At 33.7% G+C, this 17,874-nt stretch overlaps 1 protein-coding gene and 1 pseudogene across 1 annotated transcript in view; both read left to right on the forward strand.

The window, feature by feature from the left end:
* The window catches only part of Vps13b (vacuolar protein sorting 13 homolog B), an 881,657-nt gene that overhangs the window by 223,629 nt on the left and 640,154 nt on the right, over positions 1-17,874 (forward strand). The gene's annotated exons all lie outside the window — the stretch shown is intronic.
* LOC105743340 lies at positions 7,826-8,994 on the forward strand (annotated as a pseudogene).

The raw sequence follows: 17,874 nt of genomic DNA on the forward strand, positions 1-17,874 counted from the left end.
CACACACACACACACACACATAAATAAAATTAATTAAAAAATATTTATAATTTTAGAGGTCAATATTTTTCCTTTAATTGATACTTCTTTTGTTCTTAATTCTTTGCCTAACTCTGGAGCCAAAGGTTTACTTTACCTTTTTTCTGACTTAATTTTTTAAAATGTTAGTTCTTGAGAGTCAATGTTTGCCTATGGATGTGTACCTGTGGAAATACTATTTATTGAATAGCTTCACTTTGATTGAGTTGCATTTGTATGTTTGTCAAAAATTATTTGCAAATTTATGTGTCTAAGTATTTGCTTTCTGCTTTCCTGATCTATTTATGAGTTTTTCTTTTACAAATACTACAGTACCTTGTAGTATCTGACATACTACAATATCTTGAATACTGCAGCTATAAATTTTGAAATTGCATGGACTGATTTCTGCAATATTTTTGTTGATGTTACAATACATTATTCTATTCCCTTGCTTTTCCATAAATATTTTAGGAATTGATGTGTATCTACCCACGTTTTATTATGTTTTATCTTTCAACCATGACCATTGTATTTTTCTATTTATATAAATAATTTTTCTTTCTGTTGTTTTAAAAATTTCTTCAGCATACAAGAAGTGTATATGCTTTGTTAATTTTATAAATGATTTACTGTTTTTCTAGTTATTATAAATACATTTTAAATTTCAATATTGACGTTTGTGTTTTTATCTTATATCCTCTGATTTTACAAAACTCACCTATTTTTTATAGTTTTTATTGCCTTTGTATTTATCCATATAAGATTTATATAGAAGAGATGTTAATTCTTCCTAAAAGATTGAGTAGATTCTTCAGTGGAACTGGAGACTTGCTTGTTTTTTCCTCAAGGAATTGTACTATATTGTAATAATGTTCAAATTTTATGTTTAGAGTGGTTTGTCCCTTTAATTTTCTGATATCTGCAGGAGCTGCAATGATGCACCTTTCTTGCATTGGTACTTCATAGCTTCTCTTTTGTAAGTTTTGCTAATGTTTTGTCAGTTGGATTGTTTAATAAATACATTTTTAAATGTAAATGTAATTGGTTTATCCTATTATTTTTTTTCCATTTTTTTGTTTTGGCTTTCATTTTTTTCTTACATTTTTCAAGTGAGTTTCAGTTGTTGATTTGATTCTTGTTTTTCTTTTTTTTGGTGGAACCAGGGATTGAACTCAGGTCCTTGCGCTTGCCAGGCAAGTGCCTATTCTACTGAGCTGTCTCCCCAGCTCCAAATTGGAGATTCTTTCTTTTTTTTCAGTTGTTGATGTGAGACTTTTTTTTTTTTACTAAGAGCCCTATTTAGTGCTGTAAATTTTCCTCACCATTCTGCTTTAGTTATGTACAGCAAATTTTAATAATTTTTAATCACTTAAAAATTACCTTTTAATGTTTTCCTTTGTTTTGTAAAATATTTATTTATTTATTTTTTCAGAAAACATTTCTTTATTTCACAGAAGTGTATTAAGTTAGTCCATTACAACACAAGACAGACAGACCCATGTCCATTTGCTCTCAAGAGCACTTTATTCACATGTTATGTCTATATTCTGAGCAGTCGTTCACCAGTAAGTCTTAGTTCATCTGTTTACACAGGCATTTACTTCAGGTTTGAAGGTGCTTGCTTGGATATTTATTATATTAGTACTTAATTATAATTTATATTATGATTCTTTTTTCTTTGAATACAAAATACTATTAAAACACAAAAATTACAAGTGATACAGAATTTCACTTAACAAAGTAATATGAATATCACAGTATTTGTTGTAATGTATAGCGTTCTTTTTTTTTCCACAAGTGTTGTCTTTCAACCAGTTATTCACATTATTATTCATTCATTCATTTAAATATTGATGTCAATAATATCTATTTGTATTCAATTATGTTAATATTAATATTATATAAATTAATATATCCATTATGCTTGTGACAAGTGTATTAAATGCATCCATATGGCTGATGATTTTGTAAAATATTTAGATCTGTTGATTTTTAAGTATTTGGGCACTTTACTGTTGTCTTTTTCATATTGGTTTTTAATTTGACATTATGTGGATGGAAATAGAATAAAGTATATAACTTCATTTATTTTAATTTATTAGTGGTTTGTTTATGAACCAGCATAATATGTGTTCTCCTTGGGTACCTAAAAAGGATGAATATTCTTCTGTTCTATAATATAAATGATAGCTTATTGGTTGAAGGTGTTTTCTATATTACCTTTCCTTTTTCCTGTTCTCACTAGTTATCCTGTTAGCCATTTAGAGAGGTAGTGAAATCTCTAATTAGAATTCTACATTTGCTCATTTTTCATTTCAATTGTTTCTGCTTCCTATATTTTGTACTACGAGGCTGGGTTTGTATATATTTTCAATTTCTGTGTCTTTTGGACAAGAGACTCCAGTAACTTTTACATTTTTTTTTAACCTCTTTATTTGACATTGAAATACAAAGTTAGGTAGTAGGAATATGTTTTGGTATTCTATTACACAGTAAAGATAATGGTTAGGATAATGTATTGTGTGTTTCAAAATAGCTAGGAGGGAAGAGATTTTGAATGTTTCACCCCAAACAAATGATAATTGTGTGGAGTAATAGATATGTTAATTATCTTTACTTAATTATTAAACAGCATATACATTTATGAAAACGTATTGTATCCTAATGATTTGTGTAATTATGTCATTTAAAAACAAAATTAAAAACATCCAGGTTAAAGACATTAAAGATTTGAAACTTTACAATTACTAGATGAAAATAAGGAAAAACTCATGGCTTTGATTGGAGAAGAATTTTTTATGTAAGAAACTTAAATAAAATAGATGACAAGGGCTGCTCAGATAGCTCAGAGGACTATAGTGCCTGCTTAGGCAGAGCACAGCAGCCAGGCTGGATCCCCAGGATACCATGCTGGTCCTGCCCCTGGGGGCACTCTGAGATGGCAATTGAGACTGGGACTGGTGGCAACCACCTGTAATCCCAGCGCTTGGGAGGCTGAAAATAGAAGAATCACTATGAGTCTGATCTATGTAGTGGGGCCCTATAGACCCTGTACTAAATACATAAAAACAAACAAATAAACAAAAAGTAGATGATAAAAGTAAAATACAAATTGAGATTATGCCAGTCTGAAAATTTTACAGCTGTGGAAATAATCATAGTAAATAAACAACCTATGTAATGTTAGGCAGTGTTTGGGAATCATAGATGTGATAAGGATTGATAAGCAAAATATATAAAGGATTTAAGTAGATATTTCTCAAAACATACAACTAGTAAAAGACATATGAAAAATGTGCTCAATATTACTAATCATTTAAGAAATGCAAATTACAACTACAGTGATCTATCATCTCACAACAATTTGAATGACTGTGGTAAAAAGGATGAAAAGTACATGGTGGGATGCATGTGGCAGAACATTTCAGGGTGAGAATGCAAACTAGTACTGCAACCATTATGGAAAATAGCCTGGAGGCTGACCTCAAAATACTAAGAGTAGAACTGCTATATGATCCAGGAGTTTTGAATATATATGTAATAGGAGTGAAATTAATAGGTTGAGATATCTACATTCTCATTTTTTTTTAGCACGTTCAGAATAATGGAATTTACCTAAATATCCATGTGGATAAATGGACAGAGAAAATTTTGTTTTTATTTGTATGAACATTATATTTAAAGATAATATATACATAATAAATTATATAATTTTTGTCAATAAGTTTAATGTAATAATTTCAAGAAGAAAAATATTCAATTTAATATGAGATAAAATTCACATTAACAAAATTTACCATTTTGCTATTTTACATTGTGAAATTCAGGGGCTTTTAATATATTCGTAAAGTTGTACAACCATCATAATTTTCTAATTTTCAAAGATTTTTCTCTCTGTTAAAGTGGCCCCATGAGCATTTACAAGCCAGTGGCAACTAATTATTCTTTGCCTCTTTCATATGTACCTATTTAAATACTGTAATTTCCTGTAAATGGAATCTTGCAAAACGTGATCTTTCCTATGTGACTTTTTCCACTTAGTTCCTTTGCATTTTTTCTTTCCAGACCATATATAATCTCTGTTCAACTGTTTGATTCTCTGTCATGTTGTTTTCCATAATAGCAGAACCATATTTTACTCTCAACCCCAGTGTATAAGGGTTCCACTTTCTCCACATCATCACCATCAGGTGCTGTTTTTCTTTTTTAGTATAGATACCTTAGTTGGTATGTCTTATTTTTTGTTGATTGATACTTATATAATCTGTTTCTCCCATCCTTTGTACTTTCATGTCACCTAAATCCGTACATTGAAGTGAGTTTCTTATAGACTTCATAATGTTCCACCATGTCTTACGATATAGCCAGGAAATCTTGGTTTTTAATGAATATAGTTATTTACAATAAATGAAACTTAGAAAGGAACAGTTAATGCTTATATTGCTTAATAAATTTTGTATGCTTGTACCTGATAATCTGAGCAACTACTTCAAAGATAACAATATGCAGTATATTAACCATTGTTGATTTCCTGTCATCTTGTTTTGAAATTGTGTCATTTTTATTGGTTTTTTTTTTATCTCCTTAAGATTATAAGAAAATTCATGAAACTTAACACGTTAGACCTTATGTGTACCATTTTATTTTGTGCTGGGGTGATGTGTTTCTTTGTATGTCTGGCAAAGGGTTACATGAACATTATTAAATTTTATTTTGGCTTTTTTGTAGTGATTTTAAGTTTAATCTCTTCAGACATTTTTGTGATTCTTTTTAGATATCGTATTTCATATCTTACCACAGTTTACTAATAACATTCCAGTTCAATCAGTCGAGAAACAGTTTCCCTTTATGAACCTTTATGGTACCTTGATTATAATTGTCTTAAATACCTCTTCTATGTATGTTGAAAACCATATCAGATATTAAATTTACCTCAAAATGAAATGCATTTTAGAAAACTCAAGAGGAAGGCCCTGTATAGTTACCTACCTTAGTTGTGTTTATCATGCTTTTTCTTCTTACTATTACAAAGCTCCTTATTTAATCTTTCTTTCTGTTTGCAGAATTTAATTTAGCTCTTAGAATAGATATGCTGGTAACAGATTTAGTTTCTATTGATTTAAAAATCTCTGTTTTCCAAACCCTGCAGTTTTGAAGATATTTTTCCATTGAAAATAGCTTTAGCATTATTATTATCTTCTGCTAGTAGTTGAAATGTGCCATTTTCTCCTCCACTTCTGTGGTTTCCAATGAAATATCTACTGTCATTTGAATTATTTTTCCCCCATGCATGTAGCGTCATTTTTTGATCATTTGTATGTTTTTTTCCTAATTTCCATGTTTATATGATGTTTGAATTTCTTTGAACTACTCGATTTGAAGTTCACTCAAATATTTAGTCTTTACCAAATTACCAAATCCAGGGGAGGTTTACCCGTATATTTTGCAGTACATTTCCTGCCTTATCTTTCTTCTCATTTTCTTCTGGCCTCTGATGACATTAATGCTAGGTCCTTTGAGTTTCTTGTTTTGGCTGCTGCATTTTTTTTGAATTCTGATATTTTTTCCCATAATTTTATTGATAAACAAATAGCAGTGAGACAGTTTCAAACCAAATTGGTAGGACAGTTTCAATAATTAACACATTGCATGCGTTCTTCCTAGTGGTTAATTGCTGTACAAGACGCAGACATGATATCCTATTTACAAACACTATTAGAACAAATCCCTCTATTCATTAAGAGAATGTAACTATCCTAACCATTTTGAATACACAGATACAAAATGGACATTCACCTGTATCCCCCTTTTTTTTGTTAAGTTCCGTTATTTGAATATTATAGGTGTGTTAACTCAGCAAAATATTCTAAAAGAGTCCAGTAGTCCATAATAGTATTGGGTCTTCCGCTTGACTGGCAGTGTCTGAAATTGTTGACCTGAGTCCCCTTCAGCTCAACATAACAGCATGGCTTTACTTCTTATACTTTGTTTTTATACTTTTCTGCTGGATGATTAAGACCAAGGTACAGCAGGACCTATGCAACAAGAGTTGTAGCTTTTGGGTCTGATAAGGTCATGAATTCTGATATTTATTTGGTTCATTTTTATGCCTTTTAAAAGCATGATTTTGTTTCTTCGCTAAAGTGTTTGTTTTGTACATGCTTATAATTGTTACATAAAGCATTTTTATGGCTGCTTTAAAAATCCTTGTCATATCGAATATCTCTGTCATCTCACTTGTAATTTAAGTATCTTGTGATTAGTTTGGAATCTTCTGGATATGGTGAATGGCCTGTTTTGAAACCTAGAGATGGACTGTTGTGTTCTTAGAATCTAGATTTCTTTTAAGTTTGAAGCAGCTGATATTCAGTGAAAGAAGTGAAAGGGCAAATGCACTTTGTCACTGGCAGATGACAGGTGGAGGTAAATGTCTCGTTTCTTCAGTTAGTCTGCATTAATATCTAAGGTCAGGGGTATTCTGGTTACTTGGAAATTCTGGCCATCAGAATCTCCTTTGATACTTTCCTGCTTGAAGTCTTGAATTACCACATTACTGATCCCCATGATGTCTTCACTGACACTTGCTGGTAGAAGGTGGCTTGTTGTTATTACTAGGGATTTGTAAACTAAATACCTGATTCTGCCCTAGGTCTTTTTGAGACCACGATAGCCAGATAGGGGAAGTATACCTCACTGGGTTGGGTTGCAAGTCTAGGCTCCCTATTTAGCATTTTCTCCAAGCAGGAGTCTTGGGGTTCCAGTTAGAAAGACCAAATGTAAAGTTCTGGGTTCCTCATTTGGTCTCTGCTGTTGTTTGTGAATGTGAGTCACAATTTTTGCAGGGATGTTTAGCTGGACTAGAACAATTACTGTGTAAAAGTTTTATATATAGCTAGGATGCCCTCTTCTGGTCCTTTGGCTAGGGAAAACAAGCTTTTATTGAGACTTGTGTGTCTACACCTATTGGCCTTTCTGAATTACTGGTTAGTTTAGCTTCAAAAGTGGGATATATGAAGTGCAAACAAAATAGTGAATCTTACTACTGTGTCATTCCCTGGATTCAGAGATCTCTAACTTTCTTTGATCCACCTCTTAGACTCTTTTGTTTTTGTTTCTGTTATATCCTGGTTATTAGTTGTACTTAGCCTGAGAAATATGGACAAATGTGTCTGCTTGTCTTCCTGGAAGTGAAACTAGTTTATTTCCATAACTACTTAAAACAGTCATTTAGAAATCTTATTTTTTTTTTCTGATTACTTTTAAGCTGCCTGTGACCTTCAGTAGCCTCCCATTTATTGAAGTTATTATTTCTTAGCTTAACATAACAAAGTTACCTGACATGTCTTGTTCTGAATTTGGATGTAGTAACTTTTTTTTTTTGGGGGGGGTTGTGGGCTACAGTGATTTATGAATAATTTAAAAATCTTTGTACAGATTGTTCATTGTTATTCTTGCTCCCCTGTTTTAAATATATTTTAATTTTTTTAAAAAACCATTTATTTATATATTTGGTGCAGGGTCTCACTACACACCTTGGACTTGTAGTGATCTTACGGTCTCAGCCTCCTTAGTGCTGGGATTATAGGCATGTGCCACCACTCCTGGTTTTGGTGGCCAGCATAGTGTGCCCATCTGGGGCCGGCAGCATGTGGTACCAGGGATGGATCTTGGGCCCTTGCACTTGCCAAGGAGATGCTTAGACTGCTTATGTATCTCCCCAACCCTTAAATATATATTCTTAAAAATCCTGAGGGAGTTGGGGCGCAGGGGGCCCAAGGGCTTGAGGCCTGTGGGGTTAGGGCACATGGGCCTTGGGGCGCAGGTTCTGGTTGTGGGGGCAGTGGGATGCCTGCGTGACCTTGGTGTGGGTTGGAGAACAGCTATCGCCACGCAAGGCGCCACCCGCAGGGAATCCAGCGGGCGACTAGTTTCCTCTGGTTCGGTCCACTTTTATGGGCTTCACGCTAGGACTTTACATCCCTCCCTAGTGTCACCCACGCATCCCTTCATTCATTCCATCTTTACGTCTTGAACTTCCGCCAGCTTCTGTGGCGAAAGCTCTGGTTTCTGGGTGGGAGAGAACGGGTCCTGGATGCGCTGACCCGGGGCTTTGTTGGCTGCTGGTGACTGGTGTGGTACTGGCCACAATGGAGCCGCAATGCTGTGAAACAAAGGGAAGAGCAGCAAAGTTCTTGTATTTACTTTCCCCCATCTGAGTTTGATAGTGAGTTTAGGACTTCTTCTGGGTCGCGAGTTAGACCTAAAATGTGACAGTTTATGCCCCCAACTTCTAAATTGGGCTAGACTCTTATGCCTTTTCTTTGTGGAACTTTGCTTAGCGAGCTATCAACTGCATTTTTCAAGCCCGGGATACTCATGAGGATCATGATACCTCCATTGAGAATGCAGACGAATCCAACCATGACCCCCAGTTTGAACCAATAGTTTCTCTTCCTGAGCAAGAAATTGAAACGCTAGAGGAAGATGAGGAACTTTTAAAAATGAGAGCACAGTTGTTCCGATTTGCTTCAGACAATGATAGTCCAGAATGGAAAGAATGAGGCACCGGTGATGTCAAGTTCCTAAAGCATAAGGATAAGGGGATCACCCACCTCCTCATGAGGCGGGACAAGACCCTAAAAATCTGCTCCAATCATTATATCACGCCTATGATGGAGCTAAAGCCAAATGCTGGCCGTGACCGTGCCTGGATCTGGAATACCCATGCTGACTTCACCGATGAGTATCCCAAGCCAGAGCTGCTTGCCATCCACTTCCTAAATGCTGAGAATGCACAAAAATTTAAAATAAAGTTTGAAGAATGCAGAGTAGAAATTGAAGAGAGAGAAAAGAAAGGACTGGGCAAAAATGATTAATTCAGAAAAAGTAGCTGAAAAGCTAGAAGCTCTCTCTGTGAAGGGGGAGAACAAGGACCCTGGAGAGGAAGCTGAAGAGAAGTCGGAGAAGCAATGAGTCCTCTTAACTTCTCTCCTTTTCCTTCTTTTCTTTTTTAAATTTTGCCCTCACCTTTTTTTGATTTTAATTCTGTTTTGTTTCTACAAGGAACTTTATATAAAGAACTGAATTCCAACATTCAGGCCATTTTTTTGTTTTGTTTTTCTAAGTTTTTACCCTATTAAAGATGACTTCAGAAAATCCATTCCCCAGTCATGAAAATGTACTGTGCTAACTTTGTTTTCCATAGTGGAAACACTTATTTATAGTCATCAAAAATAGTAAATAAAAATGCATTTGAAACCTGAAAAAAAAATCCTGAGATATTTATTCCATTTTATTTTAGTACTTGGATTACTTATTTGGAAAACTTCGTGTTTAAAATAAATTTGTATATTACACTGAGTTTAATATTTTTACATTTATAAGTTTGGATGTATGTGTAGATAATACATTTATATATACACATATATAAGTTAGAATATATGCAGCTGTGTGTATGTTCATGTGTGTGTATGAAAATTAAATGATGAGTTCATTATTGCTTCTTGATTCCCATCTCTAGTGATAGCAGGTCATTGTTTGCCTTTAGTTATTTTGTTTTGTTTAATTTTAAAATTTAGACTGGGTTTCACTATGTAATTCAGGCTGGGATGGTCTCAGTATGTGGCCCAACTCGCAGTGATCCTCATGCCTCAGCTTCCCAAGTACTGGGATTATAAGTGTGTGCCACCATGCCTGGCAGTTTGTGTTTTTAGGCTTTGCTGTGAAACTTTATCATATAATTGTGTTAAACTTTTCAAAATTTATTGAACTTTTTACCTTATGTATAAAAACTAGAATTTTTTTTTGCTCACTAATGGCATCTTTTGTATAATTTCTAATTTTTTTCATGTATAATTTTCAAATAGTAATAATCATGTGGTACTTTATGTTCTTTTCACTTAACATTTTCTAGTAAATGCTGATGTGCTTTTTCTTAAGTGTTAAGTAATATAGGTCTTTTAATAATATTGGGCTACTGATACTTTGTAGTGCACTGAGTTCTCTTTTGTGATAAAGTGCTTTATGATTTTTGCGGATTTTTTCCTTTTCATTATCTTTTTGTAGAAATTTCCACAATTGAAATAACTTGTAAACTTTAAAAATAAGACATAGTAAGCATTATTCTTCTAATTCATTCCGTGAATCTGTAATACAGCTGGGAATGATAGTATTTAAAAAGTCTGAAAATTCAGTATTATAGATTGTACATTACCAAGGATGTTTCAGTTTTCTTACTCATTTTTCTTTAGCTGCAGTAAGATCTGTCTTTTGTGATGACATGTTTATCCTTTGATTTCCTCTTATGTGGTTTCCCATTTGCTTTTAATTTTTTTTTTTTTTTTTTTTTGCGGAGCTGGGGTATTGAACTCAGGCCCTTGCGCTTGCCAGGGGAGTGCTTATTCTACTGAGCCATCTCGCTGGCCCCTGCTTTTAAATTTTAACTGATCAATTATCCATTAATTTTATGAGTTTATGTATTCATTTAACAAATACTAAGTGCTTCATTTAACTCCTAATATGTTTGTCAGAGGAGCTTTGTAAGTTTCGGTAAAGTCTTTGGCTTCCCCATGTTAATAGTTACTTTTATTATCAAAATAGAAATATGTTACTCCTGAACAGAGCCACATTTATCTTCAAACTATAACTTTTTCTGCTAGGTCTTTTATGCTCAGGAGACAATGCTTTTACCTGTAATTATTACCTTTATATATGAAAATAAGACTTAATTCTTTCCCTTTTTTATTAGTTTTGTTTTATTTTGGTACCTGGGATTCAAGTTGGGACTTTGCACTTGCCAGGCAGATGCTTTTTTTTAAATTATGGTAACACATGACATATTTTTTACTATCTTAAACCATTGTTTAAAAATTATTATTATTTTAATTACTTGGAACAGTGTCTTACTATATAACTCAGACTCATTGTGATCATTCTGTCTCAGCCTCCCCAGTGCTGCAATTAGAGGCGTGTGCCATCTTGCCCAGTTTCAGCATGGCAGGGTGCACCTGGGGTTTGGTATGCGGTACCAGGGATCTAACTCAGGTCCTTGTGCTTGCCAGACAGGTGTGTAGACTACTGAACTCTCTCCCCAGCCAATCTTAACCATTTTTAAATTTGATAGTAAATTTTCTTGTGGTGTGTAACCATTACATCATTCATCTCTAGAACTCTTGCAGAGCAGATATTCTATGCCGATCAAACAGTAACTCCTAATCCCCTCTTCTACAAGCTGTAATAAATTTCTATTTCTGTCTCTGTGATTTTGACTAGTCTAAATACCTGAAGTAAATGGGACCTTTAAGTATTTGTCTTTTTGTGACTATGTTACATTCATAGCATAATGTCTTCAGGGTTCATACAAGTTATAGGATATTCTTTATTTTAAAAACTTTTCTGAATTTATTTTAAACGCTAAATATAATTCAATATATGTCACTTTTTTGCTTATGTATTCATGCATACATGTATATTGGGGTTGCTTCCATGTTGTAGCTATTGTAAATAATGTTGCTGTAAACACAAGTATATAGATATCTTTTTGACAGGTAGTTTTTCTATCTACCCAGATGTGTAAATATTATACAATGTGATAGTTCTCTGTCAGTGTGTTGAACAATTGTTACATTGTTTTTCTCAGAGAGTGTACCATTTTGCATTCCTACCAACAGTACTTAGAGTTCCAGGTACTCTACATCCTTGACATAGTTTTTTTGATAGTTGTTTTCCTAATGGTGTCAGGTAGTATCTCATGGTAGTTTTGACTTCCATTTCCTTAATGATTAGTGATGTTGAGCAAACTTTCATATGCTTGTTGGCTTTTGTATTTTTTTTTAGGGGAAGTATTTATTGAAATCTTTTGCTTTTTTTTGCAGCAGGTTGGTTGTTGTTATTATTTTTTAATGTATTTAGTACAGGGTTTACAGGGTCTCACTACATAGATCAGACTCATAGTGATCCTCCTGCATTTAGCCTCCCAAGCTCTGGGTTTCCAGGTGTGCGCCACCATACCCATTCTCCATCTCTGTCTCAGGGTGCCCCTTGGGTGGGGCTGGAACTATATACCAGGATTGAACCCCATGTCTGCCTAAGCAGGTGCTTTAATCCTCTGAGCTATCTGGCCGGCCCTGTTACTGAGATTTAATAGTCCTGTATACATTCTGGATAATGATCTTTGCAGATACATGATTTATAGTCATTCTCCTATTGGTTCCTTTCATATGTTCTCGTAGACTCTGACTTCCTTTTTTGGGTCTTTTTTAAAATATACTTTTTTATGTTATACCATTTACCAGTTCTTTGTAAACATATATGCACATATAGACAAATGATAACTTAGTTGTGCTCCTTATTGTTCATTCTTTTAGTTATTTAGCATCCTTATTTATTTTTTTGTATTTTAAGGAAGGGTCTACAGGGTGTTCAGAGTCTCACTACTAAGTTTGACTCTTAGTGATCCGCCTGTTTACAGCCTCCCAAGAGCTGGGATTACAGGCGCATGTCACCACCCCCACTCTCTCCTTATTTATTTTAAATAATTTTTAAATCTTTGCCATATTATGTTTAAAATAACATTGTAAAAGAGGTGCTCGGCCTACTGTAGAGTATTTTAAAGTTACTTCATTTTTTTGCCTAATAACCGTGTAAGTTTTGAAAAAATATTTGATATCCATGAGTGATGCATTCCTGTTTTTTGCCTCCCCTTTTTGACCACCAAAACAGGAAGTTTAAAATGACCTTTCACAGTATTTCCTCGTCAGATATTTCTGTCAGCTGTTATTACTGAGAACTTAGTGTTACATATTTTGGTTCTCTGTGTGATATAGAACTACCTAATTGGAGAAGTAGACATTTTTTTTTCTGACATTTTAATTGTTACACATCATATTTTATCCTACTTTTTCAAAGTTAATTTTATTTTTCATTTTAGATATTCATAATAATCACATTCTTAATAGGAAATTTGAATTTGGACATGCTATATCGTCATTCTTCTATTTTCATCTCTTCTCTCCCTCAGTCCTCTTCTCTTCCTTATTTACAAAAGCTTTATTCCCATTTTTTTCCTTCTGTTTTATATTTTATTTTTCTTTTCTCTTCCTGGCTTCCCTTCCCATTTGGATATTTTCTTTCCAATTCCCAATGTCTATTATATATTTTTGTCCTTGTTTATCCTATTGATTTTTTCACAATAAAGATGATGTAATATGTAAACATGTGTGTCTGATTTATTTCACTTAAGTATAGTATCGTGCATTCATATAACTAGAAATGTCCCAAGTTTATCGTTCTTTATGACAGAGTAGAACATCATTGTATGAAAAGCTACATCTTATCTACTCATTTGTTGATGAGCATTTGGACTCTTCAAAATTTAGCTGTTACAAACTGTTCTGCTATAAACATGGCTGTGCATATATCATTATGATATGATGCCTTTAATTCTTTCAGGAAGATACCAACAAGGGAAATAGCTGGGTCAGATGGAACCTCTATTTTTAGTTTTTTGAGGAATCTTCACACTGATTTCCATAGTGGTTGTACCAGTCAGCACTCTTACCAACAATGGACAAGTGTTCCTTTTCCCCCACAGCCTCTCTAGTATTTGTTATTGGTTGATTTCTTGATAACAACCATTCTTTCCAGGGTGGAATCTGAGTGTTGTTTTAATTTTCATTTTTCTAATGACCAGTAATGTGCAACCTTTTTTGATATATTTGTTGCTTGTACTCTTCATCTGAGAAGCATCTATTTCTAGGGCCTATTTATGTATTGGGTCTTTAAATTTGGGAGAGTCTTATTTCTTTGAGTTCTTTATATATTTTAGATACTATTCCTTTGTTTGAGGAACGCATGCTGAAAAGGTTTTCCACCTCAGTGGGCTTTCTCTTTATCTGTTAGTTGTTCCTTATGTTGTGTAAAAGCTTTTTAAGAAGATGATATCCCAGTTGTTGATTCTCTGGAATATTTCCTGTCCCATGGAGGTTCTTTTCATAAAGTCTTTGCTTACTCCTAAGTTTTTTAGAGTTCTACTTATTTTCTCTTTGAGAAGATTTAGTGTTTCTGTTTTAATATTCATATTTTTGATCAATTTTGATTTTAGTTTAGTATGTGGTAAGAGTTGTGTATCTAGTTTTATTTCTTGGCATATGGAAAAGTGTTTCTTTTTCTTTTCTGCACCATTTGTTAAAGAGGCTATCATTATTTTAGTAAAATATTTTTACCTCTTTGTCAAAGATATGTGGCATCTATTCTATTGATCCTTGTATCTCTGTAGGTATCAATATCATGCTGTTTATTTCTTTTTTAAATCACTGTAGCTTTATACTATAATTTCAAGTTATTATCAAGGGTTGTGATGTTTCCTGCTTTGCATTTGTTGCCCAGAATTGGTTTTGCTATTCTGGTTTCTTCAGGTTCCAAATGAATGGTAGGATTGTTTTCTTTAATTTGTGATTTGTTCTATTGGTATTTTGTTTAAGATTTCATTACCTCTCTGTAACAATTTTGGAAGAATTGGCCATTTTCACTATATTGATTTTTCATAATGAGAAACATCTTTCCATTTTCTTGTTTCTTTTTTCTTTTTTGTATTCAGGACAGGGTGTACAGGGCGTACAGGGTCTCACTGCATGGATCGGACTCATGGTGATCCTCCTGTTTACAGCCTCCCAAGTGCTGGGATTACAGGCACAAGCCATCACGCCCAGTCTCAGTCACTTCCCAGTGTGCCCCAGGGGTGGGGCTGGCAGGGCAGGCCTGGGGATTGAATTCCTGGCCCCTGCATCTGCCTAAGCAGGCACTTTAATCCGCTGAGCTATTGGGCCAGCCCATCTTTCCATTTTCTGATATCCTTTTTTTTTTTTTTTTCCAGAGTACCACAGTTTTCAATGTAAACGTCTTTTACTTAGTTCCTTAGTGTGACTCCTAAGTATTTCCTTCTTCTTCTTTTTTTTTTAATGCTATTGTGAAAGCTGTGATCTTGCTAATTTCGTTATTTGTATATAGAAATGCTGTTGACTTATGAATGTTGATGCATCGAGCCACACCACTGACTTTGGTTGGTAAATCTAGGTCTTTTGGAAGAGTTTGTGGGTTATTTTATGTAGTGTATCGTACCACCTGGAAATAATGATAATTTAACTTCTCTATTTTCTATTCTTACTCCTTTTCTTTTTCTTGTCTAACTGGTCTGGCTAATGTTTCCAGAACTATATTAAGGTGATAGAAGAATGGTGATAGTAGACATTTTTGTCCTGTTTCTAATATTAGAGTAAAAACATTTAGTTTTTGTCCATTTATTTTGATGTTGACTATTGGTTTGTCAGAGATGGCTTTTATCAGAGTGAGATTAAGGTTATCTTTTCTAATTTTCTGTATTTTTAAATACTATGAATGGATGGTGGCCTTTGTGAAGTGCTTTTTCCACATCTATTGAGATAGTTTTTGTCCTTGACTCTTATTAATATGTGTGTTACATTTAGTGATTTGTGTATGTTGAACTATCCCTGCATCCTTGGGATGAATCCTACTTGGTCATGGTGTATAACCTTCATGATAAATTACTGCATTTTGTGTGCTATCTTACTGATGATTTTTGAATCTATGCTCATTAGGAGATTGGCCTGTGGTTCTCTTTTTTGTTTGGGCCATTCTCTGGTTTTGATGTCAGGGTAATGATAACTTATAGGAATGACTTTGTGAGTATTGCTTCTCTTTCAATTTCATTAAAGAGTTTGAGGAGTAGTGACAATAGATCTCTCAATTTCTTGTAGACTTCAACAGTTAATCCTTCAGGACTTGTGCTTTCTTCTTGTTGGTTGGCTTTAAATTACAGCCTTAATTTCATTGACAACTCCTGGGTTGTTTAGAATTTCTTGATTGAGCTCCGGTAGTACACGTGTATCTTTGTTTTACATTTTAATAGGATGCAAGTTCTCAAAGTAGGTATTGGTAATCGTCTGCATTTCTATAGGATATGTTGATTTCACCTTTTTTATTCCTAATTACATAGATGTCAGTTTTTTAAGTGGTTTAATTTAGTTTTGATAGTTATTTTATTCCTTTTTTGTTTTTGTCGAGTTGATTCGTCTCTTTGTCAAAGAGTGTTATTGAGATTTACTTTTACAATTGTCTTATTGCTTGGTTGATTTTTCATGTTTCTTTTTATTTGTTCTGTATGGGTGCACAGGTATGATCTTTGTCTCTCTTGATTAGTCTTGATTTGAAATCCATGTTGTGAGGAAATAGAATAGCTACAAATGCTTTCCCCCCCCCCTTTGTTGCTGTTGCATGCAATATTGTTTTCCATCTTTTGAGTTTCAATCAATGAAATTTTTGTTAAATTAAATGTGTTTCTTGCAAGGTTTATCATGTTGGTTCTCGTATCTTGATCTATTCTGTCAAATCTGTTTCTTTTGATAGGTGAACTGAGACATTTCTTATATTAGTTTTAACTGATATATATATATATATATATATATATATATATATAGTCTTATCCTTTTCATACTATTTTCGTTTTACTGGTTCTCTTTCTTTCTACTCTGTTTAATTGCTAGCCTATTTGGTGGATTTATTCTATTTGGGTACATGGAATTGGCGTTTTTCTTTTCTCCTTCTAATATATCCTTCAGAACATTTGGAGTAATGATTTGGTGTGGTGAATTTCTTTAGGCTTTATTTGTTATAGTAGTGTAATTTTTTGTCTTTATCATGGTAAATTCGGATATCTTTCTATTTTTGTTATCTTTTTTTATCTCCTTTTCAGAGTTCTGTAATTTTTAGTGAGATCTTTCACTTCCTTTGTTAGATTATTATTCAATGTTTAATTTTTGATATGCTGTTGTGAAAGGTGTGATTTCCCTAATTTCTTTCACTAAGTTTGTTGTTTCTATACAGGGAATCCTATTGATTTTAAGTGTAGATTTTGTGTCTAGCTACATTACTGAGTTTCAGGATTAGTGGCATTAATTCATCTCTAAATTTCTAGGTTTTCTTTGTTGGTATGTTTTTAGTTACATTTTCAATTTCATTAACTGGTACTATGTTATTTAGGTTTTTTTTTTTTTTATTTTAGGGAAGGATCTACAGGGTGTTCAGGCTCTGACTGCTAGATTGGACTCATAGTGATCCACCTGTTTACAGCCTTCCAAGAGCTGGGATTACAGGCATGCACTACCACGCCCAGTCTTAATTGCTATTTTAGCTTGCTGTGGGGGCCAGGTCAGCACAGCAGCCCCAGGGATTAAACCCCTGGCCCTGGCACCTGATTGCAGATGCATTAATCCACTGAGCTATTTGGCTGGCCCTATTCAGAATTTTGATGCCTTCTTCTTCTTTTTTTTACTAAATACATTTGTTTATTTATTTATTTTGATGCCTTCTTGACTCAGTTTAGGCAATTCATATGGAAAGTATCTTATTTCTCCTTTGATTTTTGAAGGATGGGGTTTTTGGGTACATCTATCACAGTTGGAGTTGGAGTCTAGTTTGTTTTAGCAGTTGAAAAGTCTTACTCTAAGCTCTTCTTGATTTGAGGTTTTTTAAATTTATTTATTTATTTTTTATTTTTTTTTTAGAGAAGTTCGTTGTGATTCTGATGGGCTTTATGGATGATTTGTTTATTTTCTCTAACAACTTTTAATATTGTGTTCTTATGCTGAATTTCCATTTTTCAGGGTTGTCTTCAATGGGTAGGCCATTCTTGGTCTCTGTGTCTGTCCTAACAACCTACCTTCCCAATTTATTAATGAGGAGAAGTTGGTATTTGACTCTACATCCTATTTTTGGTACTGGCCTACCAAAAATGGTCATGGTTACAACCCAAGAAACTCACAATGTTGTCAATCAATA

The sequence above is a fragment of the Octodon degus genome, unplaced genomic scaffold (assembly GCF_000260255.1).
Source record: "Octodon degus isolate 3935 unplaced genomic scaffold, OctDeg1.0 scaffold00118, whole genome shotgun sequence".
In the NCBI taxonomy this organism is placed as follows: domain Eukaryota; kingdom Metazoa; phylum Chordata; class Mammalia; order Rodentia; family Octodontidae; genus Octodon; species Octodon degus.